This window comes from Phasianus colchicus, chromosome 7 (assembly GCF_987193195.1).
Source record: "Phasianus colchicus chromosome 7, bPhaCol1.hap1.1, whole genome shotgun sequence".
In the NCBI taxonomy this organism is placed as follows: domain Eukaryota; kingdom Metazoa; phylum Chordata; class Aves; order Galliformes; family Phasianidae; genus Phasianus; species Phasianus colchicus.
The window spans coordinates 14,983,596-15,002,584 of NC_143442.1; the positions used below are offsets into that span (position 1 = coordinate 14,983,596).

The 18,989-nt window shown below is 41.0% G+C and overlaps 1 long non-coding RNA gene across 2 annotated transcripts; it reads right to left on the reverse strand.

Moving 5' to 3' along the window:
* Positions 1-4,403: 4,403 nt before the first annotated feature.
* On the reverse strand, positions 4,404-17,890 carry LOC149917232 (uncharacterized). 2 transcript variants are annotated; one of them, XR_016468199.1, is made up of 5 exons: positions 17,589-17,890; positions 7,436-7,548; positions 6,780-7,089; positions 5,981-6,073; positions 4,404-5,355 (listed from the first exon to the last, which is right to left on the reverse strand). It is a non-coding gene; the product is annotated as an uncharacterized LOC149917232 (long non-coding RNA). The 2 variants fall into 2 exon arrangements; XR_016468198.1 differs by lacking the exon at positions 17,589-17,890 and having other exon boundaries at positions 7,436-7,985.
* Positions 17,891-18,989: the final 1,099 nt, after the last annotated feature.

Genomic DNA, 18,989 nt, shown 5'->3' on the forward strand with positions numbered 1-18,989 from the left:
ACAGAATTTGCTGTTAAACACTTTCAAGATACAAAGTGACAGCCAGCGAGATGAATAGGAAAGTTTGTAAACACTCAGAAGTAACAGATAGCTGGGCTTGGATTAGGCACTGAGAGAAAGTTCAGACAGTGTTTATACATGCTTTTAATATTCAAATTAATTTCCATGGGGACATGACTTAGTTAAGGTGAGCTGTAGAAAAGTCATCTCATTTCCTCAAGACTGTTCAAGTCTTTAACTGTCACATATTTCATGCCACATTTAATACCTGTTAATTAAAGCTGTTCCAGGAGAGACACTGCACTGTGCTTCACTATTTTAATCACTGTCCTGCCCTACTGTAGTTTAACAATACATGCAAGTGCACTAATCTTGTTAGAGGCAAGGTCCAGAGAAGAACACCATTTCTATTTCAGCTGCTGAAGCATCCAGTAACTTTGGATGTCACCTAAATATTCAGACACAATACTTCCAGGCATGCTTATAGGGGTCAGTAAGTAGTTGTATGCTGTAACTGCCATTGCTAGTTTGGGGCAAGCACTTCAAAGTGCATATACAAAGGAACGTATTCAATACAGTATGCATGAAAAGTTTATTTTAATATTTTAGTACAGTGATTTACATTTAGAAGAAACATAGATCGTTATGTTCTTAAAATGAATCTTGTTGGTACCAGCAGGTTATTCAACAAGGTCTGCTTTCACTCTGCATGAATATACAATACTCAAGACTGTTCAAGTCTTTAACTATCACATAGATTAGCTCAACTTCTGCTCAGAAAACTTTTAGAATATGTTGCTGCTTTAACCAGTAACCTAGCTCTTAAAGGTATGTTTGGACACAGTCTTGTAGCACTCATTGCCTACTTACCAGAGATGCCTTTTGTGAAGGGCAAGCCCCAGCCTTATTTCCACTTCAAAGCAGAGAAATCATTCTCAGAGTTGTAGTATCATTAATTCACTCAAATGACCCTTACCTGAGCTCAAGTAAAAGAGCTTTATGGAAAAGTCACAAGAAAAGACCGTACTAATCCCTTTTCATCCACAGTTTGATACTGAAGAACAGTCCCCTTATTTCTCATTACCCCACTTTAGATACTTGAAAGGCTGCTATCAGGTCCACCTTGGAGCTTTCCCTTCTCCAGAATTAACAGCCCCAGCTCTCTCAGCCTGTCCTTGTAGTAGAGGTGTTCCATCCCTTGGATTGTTTCTGTGGCCCTTCTCTGGATGTGCTTCAACTGGTTCATTTCTCTCCTGTACTGAGGATTCCTCATCTGGATGCAGAACTCCTAGAGAGGTCTCACCAGTACAGAGCAGAGGGGCAGGACCACCTCCCTTGCTCTGCTGGTCACACTTCTTTGGATGCAGCCCAGGATACAGTTGGCCTTCCAGGCTGTGAGGGCACATTGCGGGCTCACGTTCAGCTTGCTGTGCAGCAGTACCCCCAAATCCTTTTCCACAGGGCTGTGCACAATCCTTTAGTTCCCTAGCATTTAGGGATAGCAAGAGTCGGCATGATCATGGTCCAAAACCTTGCACTTGACTTGGTGAATCTCATGAGATTCACCCGGTCCTGCTGCTCAAACCTGTTTATGCTCTGAAAATAGAGTAGTTGGGTTACTCACCTTTAAAGAGGTTTTCAGTAAACACAAAATGTCACAAGACATTTGTGGTCCTCCTAAGACTGCTCAAATTATGGGCAAGAAGAACAAGGCATTTCAAAACCACAGTGCTATTATCTGCTGTGCAATACAAGTACATCTTCAGATGAATCTTCAGGGAATGATAAATTCGGTTGCTAAAGATAGGATATTTTGCCTTAAGCATAACTAAGAGCGATTTAGAAAAATGATAAAATCCTTTTACATCTCTTCTTTGTCCCTTTCCTGTGAACTGTCTGGCTTGCAAGACTCAACAAGTAACGAGGGCGATGTAATCAGGCTTCTTATAGTAGCAGTGAGATTTCCCATTGGAATCAATAGAGTTTAAAGAGTCTGTCTTAAGACAATTCATAGCTTCTGGCAGCAAAGACTCTAGATGTTTGGTAGGAACAATTTGCTGGTTTTTCTAACATCCAGAGTCAAAAGTCACATCAGAGTTGCAGGGTTTTTTTGTTCTTACAGCTAAACGAATAATAGAAAGTAAGTGACAAAATGAAGTGCTTAGTTATTATTCCTGATGATTACAGATTGAGGCAGAAGGTCACTTTCACCTGATTGTTCCCAAGACCTGGTAGACAGTTATATCCTTGATAATTGTAAGAAAGATTAACATCCTAATGATTATTGCACTAATGATTAGTTTCAGAGCTCCAGCAATGTCTTTTGGACAATGTCTATTTTCAATTGTACAGGTGTCTCGATGTTGCTGCTGTTTGATTTTGTTTGTTTTTCAGTTCTGTATGCATTACAGTCAGAAACAAAAATGCAACATTTATTACTATTATTTTACTCCAAAGTTCACTCATTCACGCTCTGACGAGACCCCGAGAGTTTGTCTCCTAGTTTAACTTCATCCTAAATGAATCCAATTCCAGACATACTGACCAAAGCACAATAAGTACCATAAATTAAGTAGTACTCTGTCTGCTTTTTTTCTCTCCAGCAATAAAGTTATTTTAAGGTTTAACTATGCAAGGCAACTTTGAGCAATTTCTACCCATGTTAATTCTGTCGCGTATGACTGTTAATGCTCATGCAACTTATAATATATATTATAATAATATATATATAATAAGATAATATTTCAGCATCTGCAACCAACATAATAAAAAATCTCACTGATTGGTATTTTTTATCAGACAAGTCTAAAGGACTTTGTAAAGTAATCACAGTGACTGAATAAAGTATGTATATGCATCACCAAAGCAGTAACTCATCGGTGGCATTTCAAGAGCATAGCAGGGCACCGAGCTACATTTCAAAAATTAAAACTTCCTGAGAATTCTTTGGCAGATCACTAAATTGTAAACAACCTGTACAAAACCAATATACTCTCTCAACACCACTGCTTTAAGGGCATTCCTCTCTGAGAAGATCCGAATGATTCTTAGGATAAAAGGTGCTGTAAGGATATATTCAGCATACTGCACGTACTCAGAATATAAACACTGTGTCTGTAATGTCACTTGTGCACTGATCTGAGAGCATACTGAGATAAATTATTTCATTTCAAGACTAATTCGGGAAAAAAAAAAAGCTGCACAACACATAGAATGAGCAAATTATCTATAATGAAAATTAGGTCCAAGTTTTCAAATAAAAATCCCATTTGTTCAACAATCTAGTAGGTCCATAACTACCACTGCACACATGAAGGCAATATGGAGGAAGCACCAAGAAGTCCAGCAGGTCCCAGCCAGCATACAGTCCTATCAAAACACAGAAAGAGAAGACCATCACCATACTGAGATTGTTTGTACTACTATGCAGTCCTCTGCTTAGCATTCAAAGTCATATCTGTCAAGACAAATGCTACCTGGTCCAGCACATCTCAATCTTACACATTTAAGTGGAGGCAATTTCTGCACTACCTCAGCAAGTGGTGATGTGTGCCACTGATGGGTATCCACAACACACCAGTTCTCAACCAATTTACTAATTTGTAATTACATAAATTGATTGAAAAGGACTGCAACGCAGAAAAGTCTTCTAAGCTTCAGCAATAATACTTCAACAGCAGTAAGTAGATACTGTGAAACAGCCCTTTGTCAGAATTAGTATAGACAGATTTTCTTCAAGCTGACATTGACTGATTACGAGTATAGGAGTCTGCTGAAGATTATTCAAACTCATGAAGACATTATTAACAGATGCATACAGAAACTCGATGCAAAATACTGGATACATAGGTTCTATTGCAAAATCCAAAATAATCTCAAATTGGTCTCAGAAACTTCAAACATACCTGGGAAAGAAGCCTCACACCTTCTGCAATTCACACATCACTGTCTCACCTGATGTCTTCAATCACAGAACTGTAGGGGTTGGAAGGGACCTCTAGAGATTGTGTCCAAACCCCCTGCCAAAGCAGGCTTCCTACAGCAGACTGCACAAATACACCTCCAGAGGAGACTCCACAACCTCTCTGTTTAGCCCATTCCAGTGCTCCATCACCCTCCATCTTTCACATGTTGACACAGAACTTCCTACGCTCCTGTTAATGCCATTTCCCCTTCTTCTGTTCCCACAGACCACTGAAAAGAGGTTGGCTATGTCCGTTTGTCTCTCACACTTCAGATATTTATAAACATTAATCAGATCCCCTCTCAGTCTTCTTTTCTCAAGGCTGAACAGACCCAGGTCACCCATCCTTTCCTCATAAGGAATAAAAAAAGTGCACCAGGCACTTTTATCATCTTTGTGGCCCTCTGCTGGACTCTTTCCAGGAGACTCTTTCTCTGTCTTTCTTGTACTGGGGAGCCTGGAACTGGATGCAAGACTCCGGGTGAGGCCTCACCAGGGCAGAGTAGCCTCTCTTGACCTGCTGACCATGCTCCTTTTAATGCATTCCAGGATTCCACTGGCACTCTTGGCCACAAGGGCATACACAAGGGCTCATGGCCAAACTTTTGTCCACCAGGACCCCCAGGTCCTTCTCCACAGAGCTCCTCTCCAGCAGGTCATGCAACAACCTGTACTGATACTTGCAGTTATTTCTTCCCAGGTGCAGGACTCTACACCTGCTTTTGTCAGACCTCCTCTGGTTTCTTACTGCCCAGCTCTCCAGCCTGTCCAGGTCTTGCTGAATGGCAGCACAGCCATCAGGTGTCAGCCACTCCTCCCAGCTTTGTATCATCGGCATACTTGCTGAGAGTGGACGCTATCTCCTCATCAAGGTCGTCCATGAATATATTGAACAAGACCAGATCCATCATTGACTCCCAGGGGAGCACTGCTAGTCACAGGTCTGCAACTGGACTCTGAGTCACTGATCACCACCCTTTCAGCTCAGCCAGTCAGCCAGTTCCCAACCCACCTCACTGTCCACTCAACTATCCCACATTTTCTCAGCTTTGTTATCAGAATGACATGGGAGAGAGTTGCAAAAGCCTTGCTGAAGTCAACGTAGACAACAACCACAGCTCTCCCCTCATCTACCCAGCCAGAGATGCCATCATAAAAGGATACGAGGTTGGTTGAGCATGATTTCCCCTCGGTGAATCCATGCTGACTACACCTGATAACTTTTTCTTCCAATTGCTTGGAGGTGCATCCAGAACAAGCAGTTCTGTCACTTTCCCAGGGACAGAGGTGAGACTGACTGGCCTGTAGTTTCCCAGATCCTCCTTCTTGCCCTTTCCATAGTGACACTTCCTATCTTCCAGTCTTCAGATACCTCTTCTGTTCTCCAAGACCTGTCAGAGATGACAGAGAGCAGTTCAGCAATCACCTGTCAGCTCCCTCAGCATACATGCACATACCTGTACCCACGACAGCCCTCTCCTCTCTCAGGACTCAAGGGGAACTCCAGATACCGGAGCTCCCCCCAGTCAGCAGTCTGGAGTGTCCTTCCTCCCTTAGGATGTCCACCCAGGTGCTCACTACTCACAGATCAGAGAGGCTGTGTCCCCTTGGTCTGGGTTGCTGCCTCAGCCCGGCTGCTGTGACCAGTGCCCACCATGGTAATTGTAAGAGGCAGCAGCACCTTAAAGTTCTCAAAGGAGTAGAGAGGAGGGGAGAAGAAGAGGCAAAGAGAGGAGAGTACTCTCTCTACTCGCCCTCCCTGCCCCATGAGAACTGCCTGTGCTAACTGCCAAGAACACCCTGTTTGCACAGCCTGCTTGTAATGCTCCTGTGTTGCTGTGCTCCATAAGGGGAGCTGCTTTTATACAGGCAGGGCACTGGCTGCCATCACTCCCAGCTCCGCTCACACCACAGCAGCACAAGCACAGCTCCTGCATAACCAGGATGGGGTGGGAGGGGATCCAGGGGCTGTCATGCTGACCCATCACCGCAGTTTTGGGGGTTGGTTCTGTTTACCTTTCTCCAGGATCCCTTGTTGCAGTTGATCCATGTGAGGTCCTCACTAAAACAGCCATTACTTTTGGGGTAGCCCTTGTGTTTTCACTGTTTCTGTATAGATTAGCAGCAATGTAATTTTGCAACTGAAAAAAATTGAAAGCGTTATCTTCAATTTGCAGATTTAATTATCTACGCATAAGATTTAAGAACACGTCATCAATCCCATTTACAGTATTTCCAGTAATGTCATAGGAAGTTTGTCCTGTTTGACAAGCATTTGCTGTATGTTGTTAGGCATAGGACACTGGGCTAGCTGAACTTTGGAACTTCATACAGACAGTTGTCCAATTTTCACTGTTGGCTCAAGGATCTCTCCCAGTACACCATACATTGTGCCTTTGTTTTTGTATGAATTGATGTGTCCAGACACAGTATTACATTCCTCTAAAACTGCATACTCAGTACTTTATGCAGACAATCCAACTTTAGCTTTTCTCTCACTGCATACCTAGTATTACCTAACAAGCAGAAAACCATCTAGAAGCACCTCCTGCATTTGCTTGGCTTCTCCCTTCACAAAGTGGTGATCAGATGTCCAAAACAAGTAGTTTGCCGTTGTGTTTATTGATTTTTGGGGACAACTTACACACATCCCTTTCCCTCAGCAGCTCCTCCACTGAAAGCCAAAACAAACTGCAGAGAATCATTCGCTCTCAGGATGGTTCAGCTTTCAACCCTCTGCTTTTTCAAGCAGCACACCAAGGTAGAAATCCCCCATTAGCTATCTGAAAACACCACACAGGCAAAGAATACTTACATTTGCCACTGTATTTGTAGTATTTGCACACTGTCCCAGCAACTGGCGAGTAAAAAGGAGAAAGTTTTTTAGTCTGCCTTTCAAGCCTTGTAGCAGCGAATGGAAGGCTTCTTTCTGAAAGCGACTGATTTTCTATATGCTGTACTCTGCTTGCTTCCCGTGTGCACACAACACAGCTGCCAGATTTAATAACCACATCAGCCTGCTTTCCCTGTAGAGCAGCAGAGAGGTGGCAGGATGCAGATGCTCCCAGTGTGTTAATCCGTAGCTATGGTCACATTAAGCTCCGAACGAACATCATTTTACTGCTCTTTAAGGAAAAAAATGAAATCAGTCAACATCATTTGCAAAGAAATGTGCAAAAGGATTTCAGAAATGTCAATCCATAATTTCCTTCAGTGACATTAAAGTACATGATAGAAAGAGTCATTTCTTTAATCAGCTAACAAATCCTAGGGTTTGAGTTAATTCTTCCTCAAAACATCCTGACCTTTAATTACATATTTTGCCAAGCAACATGTGCTTGTACCCCAATAGAACAGAATCATTAGCTGACAAATCAGTTGAGAACACTCCAGAAGAATTATTTCCATACCTGTCTCTGCTGACTTCTTTCAGAAAAGCAGAGTTTATAAAAGGGGGAAATTCTCACTTACCATTTAAATCCTCCCATATACAGCAGTTCCTAGAGCTCCAAGATTCCTTATCAGATGTGGTCGCTTCACTGCTAATGCAGAGCATTTCCATACCCCCATCTGCACATCCAGCTCTGTGGAAGGGAGGGGCATACAGAACTAACATGCCAAGAGAAGGGGCCAGTCATACTGTCCAAATCCACAAGCTTAACATAAGCCCAGAAACGTATGGCTGAATTTGCAACAGTGCAGGGATGCTGCAGAGATCATATGACAACATGCACACCTCTCTCTCTCTCTCTCTCATTTCTATTCTCTTCACTTCCCCTGAGGCACCTGTCTCAGCTGGGAGTGGTTTCTGCAGTAACTACAGTAGGTTTTCCCCTCAGATAAAGTGTTACTGTGTAGGAAGTGAGGAGGAAGGAAGGCATTCAGCTGACATTATGGCACAGTGCAGCAAGCAATAGTGCATACTGAAGTGCAGAGGATTTTTCAGACTCGTTATTCTTCCAGCAACAGGGATCTCACTACATCTTCTCTGTTCAAAACTGAACTATCAGTCTGAGTTCCATACATATTATGGAAATGGTGTCACATTAAAACTTGAGGAAGTGCCTGAAAGGAGCTGTACAAGTCAGTGAGGCATGGTGTGCAGCGAAGCAAAACCTTGAAAGGCAAGTTGCTGCCTATATGGCTTTCCTCTCAGGTCAGAGAAGACAAACCTATCTACAACCACTGCAGGGAGAGCAGATCTATCAGATCCTATCTTTTACAAGGGTGGATAGTGATAGGACAAGGGGAAATGGTTTTAAACTAAGACAGGGGAGGTCTAGGTTAGATATTATGAGGAAGTTGTTCACTCAGAGGGTGGTGAAGCACTGAAACAGGTTGCCCAAGGAGGCTGTGGATGCCCCATCCCTGAATACATTCAAGGCCAGGCTGGATGTGGCTCTGGGCAGCCTGGTCTGGTAGTTGGCAACCCTGCATGTAGCAGGGGGGTGGAAATGGAAACTAGATGATCTTTATGGTCCTTTTCAATCCAGGCCATTCTATGATTCTATCTGGGAGATGGGAAGATGAGGTCCCTGGTACTGGGGCTGTGCAGGCTGAGAAGGGCTCAGCCTTCTGAGCCAGCAGCTGAAGACATGCATGGCTGGGAATGACATGAAGTGGTGGTCATGTAACAGAATTAGTGAGCCCTGTGAAACAGGAAGGGACTATGTCTCCCTGCCAGCCACACCTACAGATAGCCTCTTTACTGGCAAAAGAAATCACAAGTCAAATGGTTAAGAAATCAGAGCTACCTGTTTACGCAAAAAATCAGTGATTTCAGTTTGAAAAATATTGCTGGGTAAGTGCTGTGGTTTAACCCAGCAGGTGGCTAAGCACCACACAGTTTCACTCCCCTCGCCTCCCAACGGGAGGAGTGAGAGAATCAGGAAAAAATAAAGTAGAACTCCCAGGTTGAGACAAACCTATTTACTTAGAGAATAGTAAAAGGATAACAATTAAGAATTTATGGATATATATATATGAATGAATATAACAAGTGACGCACAAAGCAATTGCTCACCACCCCCAGTCTATACCCAGCCAGCTCCTCAAGCAGCAGAAGAGAGCCCAATGAACTCCCTACTTCAAAAGTCTTTCCACATGTCATATGATATGGAATATCCCTCTGGCCAGTTTCAGTTGGCTCTCCTAACTCTATTCCCTCCCAGCTGCTTGAGCCCTTTGATGAGAATGGCCTTGGCTCCATACAATGCTGCTTTGCAGCAACTATAAATATCAGTGTGTTATCAACATTGTTTTTCTTCTAGAGCCACAACATACCAATACACCAGATACTCTGAAGAATACAATTCCATCCCAGTTGATACAAAGACAGGAAAACGAGTACAGCTCTACCTTTGAGGTATCTGTGTTCTGACTCAGTGGGTCACTCTCTTCAGACCTGCTGATCTCACAACTTATATTAGCACAATATGCATTAATACACGTGGGCACTAATTTTTCTCTTCTATACGTACTCAAAAGACGAACAAGAGAGAACAGCCTGCCTACAGAATATTTTCCAAAAGCTTAACTAAGATTCTCCTGTACTGAACTGTGCAAAGGGACGCTCACTGTAGATGGGCAACGGAGGCAGGAAGCATTGCTTCAAACCACACAACCTTTACATTCTTGTCTTGTGTACAAGGACAACTCATGCTGCCTGAAAGCAGATATTGATTGGGATGTTGCTTCTCCAAGCAGCTCTTCAGGAACCAAGTCCAGGGGGTCACAAAAAAAAAGCAGTAGCTGACTCAAGTGGCTGAAATATGCTCTAAGCCAAGCCCCCCACAACAGGAATTCTCTAACTGGGAACTCTCATGTTCTACGCAGAGGACATCCACACCATAGTATATTACAAACTATCCTTTGCTTTCTAAAATAAAAAAGCAATTAGAAATAACTTTCTTCCCCCTCTGAATTAATCCTATGTACAAATTACATAGTAATTAGACAGCATCTACTGAAACACTTAGTGTCCTAGGAAAGACAACATACTCAAAAAAAAAAAGCAATAAAATGAAAAGATTCTGTGATCAGGTTAGAAAGAGCTAAGCTGATCCCTAAATTCATGTACTTCTGACATTTTGCTGTGTAAAATCTTGAACTTCAGAGTATATTCTACAAAGACAGCAAAATGGATAAATTAAGAAATGAATATTATAACAAAAGATGGGAAAGAAGTGAAGCTAATAACTTTTTTTTTTTTTTAAGGCAAACATTTGACATAACTATGAGAATGATGTGAGCTTTCTCATCTTGTATCAGTTCTCCCAGCATGGATTATCAGCTTAAGCACAGCAATAGACCAAGTTAAGTTCCAGCTCAGCATGGAAGCAGCATGAATTTGGATCCATCTCCACTTACCTATGCTAATATTTAATTTGTGGTCACTCGCTGCTTCCTCAAGCATATAATAGGGTGTAGGGGCATTAGGCATCTCACTACCACCAGTGTACTTTATTTAGTTACCTGGGGATTTCAAGCTACACAGATTTCTGATCTCACAAGTAACCTGGCTGAGATACTGCTAAGAAGACAGCTAGACTAACAAAAGACAGATTTGCATATACAGCAGGAGTCAAGCATACAGAGATGCAGCTGTCACTTGCAAACTTGCTGTTTCCATCCAGCACAGAGTTATCTCACCCCAGGAGTACAAGCTTACTTGACAGCTCAGGATGTGCAATAATGGTCTGTCAGAGACTAAGCTCAGAAAACATGGAATTGAGCTATTGTGACCTGGATGTTGTTTGGCACACGTCACTGAACATGATAGCTATCTTACAGCTGAGAAAGGCAGATTTCCAGTGGTTATCTAAAATGGTATATCAGCAGTATTTATTATACATTTCCCATATCCTTTCCCATGACATTACATCAGCCCTATGAAAAAATAACAATATTACAAATAATAAAGTATTACAAATGGCCTTGCTCAAAGGTAGGGAGAAGCATCAATAGAAATGCTTGTACAAAATTACATTCCTTATTCCACATACATCTCTATTTCACATGCCATCTAAATTCATTTCATGCTAGGCTTTTACATAGACAAGCAACATATAATCCCAGAACACTGACCATTTATCAGATGTACTGCTTTTGATACAACTGTTTCTTTCCTCCCATTGTCCTCTTATCAAGAAAAGGTCCTTTTTCTATCTACCTGGATTGACATGATTTGGATAGGGAAAAAAATCTTAACAGAAAATAGAGGGAGAGAGAGATTCACAGAGAAACAGGCAGGGGGGTCAGGGTGTCAATTCCTAACTGCATGACTTGCAGCCTGCAGATCCCCTTGTCTAGACTTCTGTGCTTAAGTAATTCATTGCAATGACACTCACAAAAGCCACCACATTAGCAGAGAGCTGTCTGATTTGCTAGTGGGGAATACCAAGAATGAAATCTTGACATCCCTCCATGAACTTGGCATCCTCATCTGGGTTACAAGAAAATACTCTCCCCAAATGAAATTCAATATACCCATTATCTTGAATTCACTGCCTACACCTATCCTTTCTCACAAAGGCTGACTGGCAAAGCGACAAGAGGCAACTTCAGTACTCAAAGATTCAATAATCAACTCTACTTAGCAAGGGCTCCTGAACACCAGCCTACCCCAGAGAGCAGGTAGGTCCTGTGTCTGATCTCAGTCCCAGCATGGATCTTGCCCAAGTTCAGCCAAGGAAATGGTCATTATGGGAATTAAAACCAATCTGGCCGCATCTAGCCTAGAACACACAGGATACAGATCAAAGGTGGATTTCTGTCTGAGTGTCCCATAGATTTCAATTTCAATCAACACTCCCAGCTGAAGGCCTATATTTTCCTTGTTTTGGAAGCAGAAATATTTGCCAAAGCTCAGGCAGCCAGGCCAGAAAACAGTGACAAACAGTGTAAGCTGATCTGGCAGGCTTCGTTAAGGGCAGATTAAACAACAATCCCCAAGGCTTTTGTGATATGATCGCATGGCACAGCCAATGAACTACTCACTCCCTAGGGTGAGATGCAGCTAGTAGCTTAGCGGAAAGTAATGGTGACAGGAGGATGGTTGGACTAGATGATCATGCAGGTCCTTTCCAACCTTGTGATTCTATGATTCTACGCAGAGATGACATTCAACTGCCCGCAGAGTGGAACATAGACTGCTGTGTGAAATTACACATTGCAATAACGTAACATGCAAAGTGCCATCTCAAAACAAGGCTCTTCACCTCAAAAAAACCCCACCATGATTACCTAAATACAAGTCCGCCTATACCTAAGGGAATAGGGATGATACCTAAGGGTATAAGGGATGATGTAGGAAGAAAAAAAAAAGACACCTGCATAAGTTTTAAGCAAGAACTCAATTTCTGAGCTCTGAACATAAGATATTTTGCTTTTTTCCCCAGTGCAAAGTCCATCATTCTCATGATTTGAGATTTTTTTTCCCCCCAATAAATATTTGAAGTCAGTCTCCTCTCCTTTCCTGGATCAAGTAGTACTATATCAGAATGTCAATAATTAGGTTTCCCTGATTTCTTTGTTCTTGGTGCAAGATTGTCTTGCCTTGGACCTAAAACTGCCTCTTAGTTGTACTGCCTACTTGCAACCTGATGGTTTTCCTTGTTCCACAGGTGATGGATACAGAGTTTCTAATCAAAGGCTGCAGGATAGTATTCCCATTTTCAATCCAAAATACTTTAAAGGCTGCCCAATTTTCTCTTCTATCACTGGACCAGATAAAAGTTCCCAATCCCAAATATTGCCACTTTACACTGTTTTATTTGATTCTTTCTGTACTCATTCTAGCCAAATCAAATGCATATGGAACCAAATGTTTTACAGCAAGTTGTTTTTTTTTTTTTTTTTTAAAGCCACACAACATCATCATTAGTATGTTAGCTAATGATCTTGATCTGATTTGTAGATACAGAGTGGATACAGTAGAAAGAGGCTGCACTGAGTTCATACAGCTCAAGTAAAGGAGGCTACATTAAGGTGACAACAAACAGAAGAGTAGATTTTGACATTTACCATCTGAAATTCTAGATTCATCCATGCTTCACTATTTTATCTAGAGAGGCAGGAAGAACAGATACATAACCATTAACATTATAATTGAAGAGGGGAAAACAGTTATGCAAGATTCCATAGAAGGGAGGATTCCTAAAGCAGTCAGAAAACTGTCCAAGTTCCCTTCTTTCTCTGCTAAGATCTGGATTGTACTGATTAGCAAAAGTTCAGAAGACAAAAAGGAACTGTTGATGCTGTCTCATACCCAGAGAGCACCACAACTAAAAGGCAGAACAGAACTTGTTCCACAGCTTTAGCCTCATCTAAGACTTCCACTGTTGCAGGTTCTGCCTTTGACATTCTCAAACACATCTGAAAATGTTTTTAACAAGATTACCTCCAGCAAGGAAATCTTGAACACAGTACGTGCAGCATCCCATTGCCAGGAGTCTACTCAGCCTTTATTATTAAATAGTGCTTGGTTTGCTTACCATTACTAAAGGACAGCAAGTAGAACTGAGTTATTAGTGTACACACACACTGGTGAAACAAGTTGTCCACTCAGGGAGAAAGTCTAGCTCGCCTCAGTCTCTACTGACAAGAGGCCCATATGGGGGCCTATTGCAGTAATACAAGGCTCCATCAGCAATAGAAGCAACAGTGACTGAGGGATAAACAGTTACTGGCATTCTAGAAATAGCAAAGCACTGGAGCAAGTTACCAGTCTTGCAGTTCTTTTGAAGGTGCTACAATTTAAACATCTGATAGAAAAAATCCAATAATTAAAAAGTCAATATTAACCATGCTGTGGCATTTGCTTAAAACAAGGTGTGTCATAAAACATAGAACTGTACATAAATGCTGAAAAGAATGTAAGTATTAAAAAAATGGTGGTTCAGTGCTGAGTGGTAGTGATTTTCTGCTGCTCAGAAAATGGTTATGCAGCAGTGCTCCATGCTTCCAGGAACGCTGCAAAAAGCAGTGGCTCCAACTGAATTTCAGAGATACTAAGAAATAAATTTCACTCTCCTCAGAAGGAGGTGTGGTGTATGCTTAAGAAGGCTGTGCCATTTTGAGTGCTGTAAAAAGTCCTTTGTACAACAAAGCAGAAGATCCACCAGCAGTTCAACACTGTCAAGGACAAAATGAAAAGGAAATGTTTCCAGCGGGATGCCAAGACAAAATAAATAGCCACCATAAACCCAGTACCAAAAGCTGCCTTTAAGCAGGTAGTTGAAAAGGGACAGCTCTTATTATTTATTTTTTACCCTTTCTGTCTATAATGTGTTACTCCAAACTTAAACACATACAAAGTGATTTCATATATTCATGTGATAGAGTGCTTTTTAAATACTGGCTTGTGACCTGAAAGAATAGCATCACATAAAATGTAGTACAGATGAGGGCAAGGCAAAACATACTTGTAGAACAACATCAGCCTTTTACATACATTAAACTAGGTGAAGCATTGCCTGTGGCACGCAAAACCAAGTGATATTTTCATAAAAATCACTGAGTGCTGCCCATTGGTTATGAACAGGATTTCACGTAACAGTCACATTCACATCTAAATTAATACAGCATAAAACTGAAGTTGCTTGAGTAACCTCAGTTATTGTGATTATGTGTTTCTGATTGAATAACTGCCCTTAAGCATTTGATTAGCAGTGAGAGCTAATTCAAGATCTACATATATTTGAGATTACTGCAGTGCTCAAACAGCAGGCAGGCTTCCTAGATGCCAGGACACCTGCATACAATCTGTACTTCAAAGAAAACCTTAGACACAAAATTCCATGAGGGATGAGCCTTCTTGCTGTGCGTGCTCTGGGTTAAATTACTCATTCCTTGTAAACATCCACATTGCTACCAGAGATGAATAGTAGCACTTACTGTTCAGGGTAGTGTTGACTGTTTGCAAAAGTTCACTTTTCAGATAAGCTGTCACAGACATACAAAAAAAAAAAAAAAGCAAAGGAAGCATTTAATGCTTGACACCCAGTTGTACCCAGCTTAACCCTCGTTAAAAATTAACTCTTTATGTCCTTAAGCCACAATATTGCAAACAGAAAATAAATACCATTTTAGTAGCTGTGATGCTGATGTGAAGTTATCTTTATTTACTGTTTTATCCAATAACATAACACTTGCAATATTATGTTTGCACTCATATGGGTTTTGCACACTTCTCGACTTCACTGACATGTTTAATCAACCTCAGTAAATGCCTTAATGTTTCTTCCTACCATAAATATTGTAAAATTCAAAGCTGGTAGTTCAGCTTTTTTCTCTCTACAGCTCAGTTATCTGAAATAAGCCTCACCTGAAAATGGAGTAAGAGATGTTCCTCGCTGGTGCTCGCAACACGTTCCTTGTGCTTACTCCATTGTTTCTTTGCATTTGTAGTTGGTTTTCTGAAGCGTACTTCTTGTTTTTCCCCACGCCCACAGTCCAGAGCAACATCACTACATGTTGTGTAAATTCAGTGGCCAGTTTGGGTTTTCAACATACACACGACAATGGAAGTATATTGAAAGATGTAGGTGGGACTAATGATGCAGTTGGAATTAAAGCCCACACTACATCTCTAATTTACTGATACCAAACCTTCATTTGCACTGGAAAGCACGCAGAGCTACGTGTACTCTTTTGAAATCTTTACACTAGTAGGTTTTAGGAAAGGCAAGGCTGCTGTGGCTACTTGTGAAATCTATCAGTTTTAACATTCTGAAGTTCTCCAAGAGACTGGCACTATCTTCTCAACAGAAAAGCAGCCAAAACTCCAGTGGATTTGTGTTAGGATGACAGTGTGTTAAAGACATGAGGACAATTACTGTTGCTCATTTTCAGCCTTGCATATGTATTAGTATTATTTCAGGAGAAGCCTATAAATTCATACTATTGAAGTAAAGACAGTGAATGAGAAAGCTGAGTTAAAAAATGAGCAACATTCCCATTACCGAGAAGGGAAAGACTCCTCAGAAAAATCCTAGTTGCTTTCTAAGTACTATCTCTGCCAACTCAGACCACCCCTAGTATAGGCTGCATTACATGAAGAATTGCCTTCAGCATCCACTCATTTCCCAGCTTGTCTTCTGAAGCTGCTCCTAACCATGCAGAGTCCAGAAACTAATGCTTTTAAACCTCTGCCTGTATCCTTCTTGTTGGCCTTGAAACTTCAGTGACTGAAGTGTTGATCTTTGCTGTGTTGAACTGCTGACCACTTGCTTTCTTGAACTCAAGAAACATTTCTCACAATGCTCTTCTTGTAGCTTCATCTAGCATTGACTGATCTAATTCCTTTTAATGGGGTTTAATTCACCCCTTATGTGCAGTATGGGGTCTGTGTGCTAAGCTAGATGAGGTTGGTCTCCTCCTTAAGTTACGAGCATGTAGTTTGTTGAATTTCATTGTATACCAACTACTGTGTAGTTGTGCTACTGATTTGCATTAAAAAAAAAAGTGAAAATGAGCCACGTGTAGAAGAGCTCAACATAAAATTAATTCGTAAGCGTGAATAAAATGTTATTTTTCAAACACAGGTAATCACTTCTCATATTATCTAGGATGTATGAAAGCAAAGTCCATAGGAAAAGATAAAAACCTATTTAAGCAGCACTTACCTTCAACATTGTGGCAATTTTCTCTAAAGAAAATATTTTTTCCTAATTTAGAAATGAAGCTCAAAAAATCCAAACAAAATACAAGTAACATAAAAAAAAAAAGCCTGAAAATATTATGTAATCCAGGTTGAAACACCCGTAACTCTGTAAAACGGGACGTGACTTCACTAGAAAGACAATCTGGATTCCCTCTGTTCCCTCTCAGTCAACAAGCAAGTTCTATAGCAGGCAGCCCCTTCCTACCTCAGTCATTTTATGCTTGCAGTTGAGGTAAAGATCCTGTCAACTGCTAATCTTAACTGAAGGTAGCAATCTGTCTGTTGTCTTTGACTTTTTTTTTCTCTCAAGGAAATTGTTCTGTCAAAGACAAACTGAAGACTCAGTTTGGACTATCCAAATCTGAGTACACCCATGCTCCAGGTGCAGGACTTGTATATTTATCTCTAAGGTGACTTTCACTTTGGAAGGTGGAAAACAAATCAGTACCTTCCATTTGTAGAAGGCAGTCTATACATAAACTTGGCCTGATGATTTGCTTCACCCTCTGAATATCCCTATGTTTTTGTTGTTCCAGCAATGACATGGATATTAAATCATTATCAAAATTGCAGGGAAACTTGTAGCATCTGAATGATTGACTTGCTAAAAGATGCAAACAAATTTATCCTTTTCTTCTATGAAAAAGAGACAGAAGAAGTGGCATGAATGCGTGCCCTGGGCTGATGCTTCTGGAGTTCTAATAAGTTTTAGCTGGCACAGCTGAAAAGTATAGAACCCAAGAAACTCAAGAAAGAGGCAGCTAGTAATATGCACTCACCATTCTGCAACAACCAAACCACGTGTATACTACTAATACTGTCTCAGCTAGCATTATAATTGTTATTTACTAACGTCATAATTGAAACGAATAGAAAGAAAATTCAATGCAAAATAGCATAACTGATATCTACATCTCAAACCCAATTCTCCTTTCTCTTTTGAAATGAAGGTATGCTTACCTCCAGAAGGCCTGTAAGGTCTTGAGACAAGCAGGGAGCTCTGCGTTTGAAACCCTCACCTCCCCTGCCAACCCTTAAATGAAATCTGGTACATTGGTTGCACCTGAGCTCCTCTGGGTTGGCCCTGCCTTCCCAGCAGGTGTTTCATCACTGGTTCAGGCTGTGACTCAGCATTTCCACTACAACTAGATTATTTCAGGCAGTAAGCAGTAAAGTGTGCGTGACTTGAACACACTGGCTTCCATAACTGAAACACTAGCGACTTTGAAGAATCTATCTATCTATCTAAAATATATACAGGCTGCTCTAAAAGTAATGCTTCCTATTTATTGCCATGGGAACTACGGTGGATACAAACACAATAACACTGATAGAGCGCATTCTCAGCTACAAAACCCTATTTTTTAACATAGTTGCCACCATTAGCTGAGCATTTTCACCAGCAATGAGCAAGAGCCTGTGTGCCACGCTAGTCAAAATCTGCACCAGCACATTCCAGAGCAGCCCTTGCGTGTGTATATGCACACATGAACTCACAGTATCAAACTCTACAGCAATCAGAGACAGTCGATACTTGCACAAACATTTTTTAAGTTCTCCGGTGCCAGAAGCCACAAACAAGTCTCTTTGATTGACTGGCCCCTCCTTCATAGGAATATTTGATGCAGACACTTACACAGCTAAAACAAGTAACACAGGAAATAAATTGGTGACTACCTCAGTAAAAGAAAAAGCCAACAGAGCAGAGGATGCATAATGCAACTTATGTCTTCTGAGGTAGATACAAAAATAAAAAGAAAGTATTTTTAATATTTTAAAGCCTGGCATTCTGCTAGGCTTTCACTGCTATTTCTCTTAACCTTAAGCAAATATACTTGCAGTGCAGGATTACTTTCAATGTACTGATGGATTTATACCAAACACTTCCTCCCCTTTGAACGCCAGTAATGTTTCCACTGGCAACAACTGACCAAGTGGAAAAGAACCCATCCTAGAGGAAAAACAGAGAAGAAAAAAACTAACAACATGTTGAGAAAAGCAGAGCTATTAACCGAACATATTAAGATTACACAGAAACGTGCTATTAAAGCACTAAAGCATAGGATGAATACTTCTGCAATCTTTGCCAATCTTTCCTCCTTGAAAATCATTTTCTAAAATGGACTATTTGGACATTTTGAGTGACATCATGAGTTTTCGGTGGGGGGAAAAGAAAGGGTAAATGTGCTCAAGACAGCTGACTTAGCAAACACTTCCATCACATCAAGATAAATGAGATGAAAAAAAAAAAAAAAAAAAAAGACAAACAGGACAGTAAGGAGCCAGAAATGATATTGTATTAAGCTGATTTCTGATGAGTGGCAAACAATAATTAGCAATGCTGAAAACAGATCAACCTGA